Below are 4436 nucleotides of genomic sequence, written 5' to 3'. Positions count from 1 at the left end.
CGCGGCACTGCCGTACCAAGGTCGGTGGCGCGGCAGGATCTGCCACGTCATCGGTCCCCAAGGCCGGCCCAAGCCACGTTAGCCTTCTGCCGCGCCACCATGCATGACGCGGCACAAACATTTGGCCGCGCCAGGGCAATAAGTGCGGGCAAAAGTGTTAGTTTGAAAAAAAGAACCGACAATATTAGATTTAAAATTATATTAAAAAAAGGTTAAAATTAAAAAAAAATCACCGTGGACGCCGGCGTCGACCAGGCCTACGGCGCGTACCTACGGCAGCGATGCCCGACGGCGAACGCCAGGGAGGACACGAGCGATGTGGCGTACGTGCGCAACGACCGCGCCACGCCCATGGTCCTGGACAACATGTACTACAAGAACCTCCTGGCGCGGAGGGGCCTCCTGCTGGTGGACCAGCGGCTCGCCGACGACCCCCGCACCGCGCCCTTCGTCGCTCGGATGGCCGCCGACAATGCCTATTTCCACGACCGCTTCTCCCGCCGCTCTCCTCACCATGTCGGAGTACAACCCGCTCGGCGACGACGAGGGGGAGATCAGGCGCGACTGCAGGTTCGTCAATCCGGCAGCATGACGGTTCAAGGTTCACGTTCATGATGACTTGCCGCGCGCACGCGCACCTTATGGTCGACTCGATCCTGTAGGAGTAAATCAGTAAGAAATCCTATGCGATGCAGCCACGAAAGAAAGGCATATATATATTATCTTGGCAATAAAAAAAATGCATGAACTGAAACTGATCCACGGTAATTTATATGTCGTGCTTCAATTTCTGTTTGCTTGTTGGTTTCAGCCAGGGTTTATCAGTAGCCAACAGTGTTTTTCTTTTATAACAAACCAGTATCAGCCGGACTTATTAGCCCAGAAATCAATCAGCGAACAGACGGATCGTGAGCATAATCAGAAGATGGCAGGAACCGACTGGGATAACGCCAAGTCATTTCCAGCTAAGAACCGACAGCGTAATTTCTATTGCTGGTTCTCATCTCAACCAAGAACCGATCGATTTTCCTTTTTGGTACCTGTGAGTCTACTTCTGCCCGACTTGTCAATGTCAGTTGTCACCGTTCAGAGCGATAAGCAATTGCCACCTATCAAGAGTCAACACTGGATGGAGGACGGATGCTTACCTTTTTACAAAGACTAGTGCTCGGTATTTTGCAACACAACCGATACATATGAGAATTGGACGATGTGTCATGGCTACACGTGAGTTGTTCTAACTCGCATGAGCATAAATCATACGAGATACATAGACACGATCTAATATGCATTGAAATGGACTCCATATTCATTATCATTAGACGCAAGTTATCGTAATCTATCTATATACTCTTATAAAGCTAAACTTCACTTGATGATTTTTCTCTTCATACAAAATGTTCACATCAGTCCCCACTAAGTGGCTCCACTAGAAGTTCTATCTCTTCATGCAAGATGTTCACATCATCTCCACTAAGTCTATGTCATCTCGTATTAAAGCCCACTAGATGAATTTTCTCTTCATACAAGGTGTTCATATCATTCCCCACTAAGTGAGCACACTAGATGTTATATCTCTTCATGGCAAGGTGTCCACATCATCCTCACTAAGTCTATATCACCCCTTATTAATTACAAAAAATATAAACGTCGTGTGCAATACTTTTAATCTTTAATCTATTAATATACAAGTTATCTACATACGCTATTTGTTTATCATCACCTATTCCTCTTAATGTAACCAAATATTCTATTATTTTTTATTTTATTAGCTTACCGATTTTTTACCAGATCTAATGCAATAAAATAACATGCAAGTCAAATTTATATATATACAAAGTATATAGAATACCATATAGTAATGCTATGTATATAATAGATTTACTTTTTAAAAAATCCTACTGCAATGCGCGGGGTATGTTTCTAATTCTTATAAGTTATGAGTTCGGATCACATACCAGATATGATAAGTAAGAAGGAACTGAGGAAACTCTTCACTGCTCAGATCGTTAGAGAGAGCTGGACTAAAAAATAGACATTGAGAAATTTTACCCTTTTAATATTACATATAGAGACAGTTATATCAACACCTTTGTCGCGAATGGTTTGCAGCTTTCAATAAATATATTAGATCTAGGTTGTCACTAAAATCATGACGATTGTGCACCGTGAATGGGCAATCAAGATTAAAAAATCTAGCTATATTAACGTTGGGCGTTAATTTTCGGTTAAAATTTTTATTAGATTACACATTACAACGCAACGCTCACAACGCATGAACGCTCACCCGTATGAATGCACGCACGCAAACTCTAACGTAGACACTCACAACACATGAACACCCACTCCTATGAATGCATCCACGCAAACTCTACTACCTTATGAGCGCCTCGCTATCGAGAGGAACGTCGTTCATCACTGAAAGCACAGCGCCATTAAATCTTGTAATATTCGCTCTCACTGGGAGTCAAACCCAGGATCTGAGATGCTATTAAGACTCTTGTAACCACTTGGCTACAGCCCAGTGGCTATTTCGCCTGGGTGCAGAAACCATTTATGACTGCTCACGTGATTTTGGAACAAACCTTTTTGTTTTTTAAAGGTGATGTGACCACGCCAGCGTCGGGGATCTCGGCGACCTTTCCGACCACCTCACCGACCTCGTCTACCTCATTGGCGACCTCTCCGACCACCTCACCGACCTTGTCTACCTCATCGGCGACCTCTCCGACCACCTCACCGACCTCGTCTACCTCATCGGCGACCTCTCCGACCACCTCACCAACCTCGTCTACCTCATCGGTGACCTCTCCGACCACCTCACCGACCTCATCGACCTTACCAGCTGCTTCCCCGACCACGACATCACTCCAAGTCCCTACTGGACCAATCACCCGTAGCCGCGCCAAAAAGATACAACAAGAGGTGCACACGCTACTTTGTGAATTTCAATTAAACATTGATGGTAATTTCGAGCTACCTAAGTCGTGCATGTTGTTATTACTCAGGTTCTCCGAGGAGGAAGACAAGAATACATCAAGGATGGATCAGAAAGAAGAGCTACGTTCGAGTCAACCCAGCATGACAGAACCATCAGAAGAAACAGTCATATCTTTTATCTCCCAAAAGCTATGAAGGTGAATGAGCACTTGTTGGAGAGATCTTGAAGCCTAGTTTCCAATGCTGTCATGCCCGACCAGTTTGGAGTGTCCAACGTGGCGTCCGACCAGTTTTAGTGAAGACTGCTCCGAAGTTCAACAGTCTGCATGAAGCTAAAGATCCCGTGCAAAACTATACCATTCCACAATAATTCATGGTGCATAGCATACATGGTTGGAAAGATGATGAAGTTAGCTTTCCAACGCATCCAACGGTTCATCATTTGGACTTCCCAGGAAGGAGTTATGACCAAAATATTGAAGACTACACAGAAGCCCAGAAGACGCGCGGGAACTGAAGACCACCTCATAAATGCTCTAGCCAGTTAACCTTCCACCTCCCAACGTGGCTTCTTCAGTTCACATCTATCTTAGAGACTTCTCATAGTATAAATACCACCTCTAGGCTATAAAAAAGGACTTTTGATGATTTGATAATTCAAGTGATATTGTAGTCGAGCTGTCGAGTGCTTACTCAAATCCTTGTTCTTCCTGGACTTGTGAAGAGATCCCTCTAGGATCCACTAGTTCATGCTTTGCAGGTTCCAGTACGGCTGCCCCGCCTTGTGTGGATTAGCTCCGGTTGTGGTTCTACGGTCGTTTGGAGATCGAGTCGAAGTCTTTGTGGTTTCGGTGCCTCTCTCCCCGTCGCTTGGTCGCATCCAACCTTGGCCAGATATAAAGCTAGTTACTCCGCTGTTCTTCAGCAAGTTACCCTTTTATCCCGCTGCCTTGTTGCAAGATATCTTGATCGTGACCTACTGTCGTGAAGATCGGGTGAACTCCTGTACTGAAATAGTTCAGTACTTATCATCTGGTACCAGAGCCCAGGTTGACACAGTAGGTCTTGCCATCATCCACATTGTTATCCTTATTTAATCTACTTCATATATATGTGTTTATTCATATCCTATAGTCCAAAGCCACACAAAAAAATACCTATAACCATTTCGCGGTACTGTTATGTTGTGTTTTGTGTTCATCGAGTTGCTAGTCACCACCGTTTATATAAAAATTGAGTTGTTTTGTTCGTTACCACTGTCAGTGTTATAAAAAAATAGATCAAAAAAAAGAAAGAAAGAAAGATTAGTTTCAAAAAAAAAGGGAGAAGTGAAAAGAATTTGAAGGATCTGTGTTGCGGTGTATTGCTGAAAATTTTAGTTTACATATTTGAGTTGATGGTAATCTTATTAGCAGCAATGTCGTATCTTTGAGCACATCAAACCACTCGGTTGGTAGTACTGTAGCCCTCCTTGTTAACCACCTATAGCTCCACCA

At 44.0% G+C, this 4436-nt stretch overlaps 1 pseudogene; it reads left to right on the top strand.

Moving 5' to 3' along the window:
• The first annotated feature begins 231 nt into the window (after positions 1-231).
• On the top strand, positions 232-592 carry LOC136510769 (peroxidase 21-like; annotated as a pseudogene).
• Positions 593-4436: the final 3844 nt, after the last annotated feature.

Source organism: Miscanthus floridulus, chromosome 16 (assembly GCF_019320115.1).
Source record: "Miscanthus floridulus cultivar M001 chromosome 16, ASM1932011v1, whole genome shotgun sequence".
Lineage (NCBI taxonomy): Eukaryota > Viridiplantae > Streptophyta > Magnoliopsida > Poales > Poaceae > Miscanthus > Miscanthus floridulus.
Note: the sequence above shows the minus strand (reverse complement) of the source record. Positions and strands in the feature narration are given on the sequence as shown.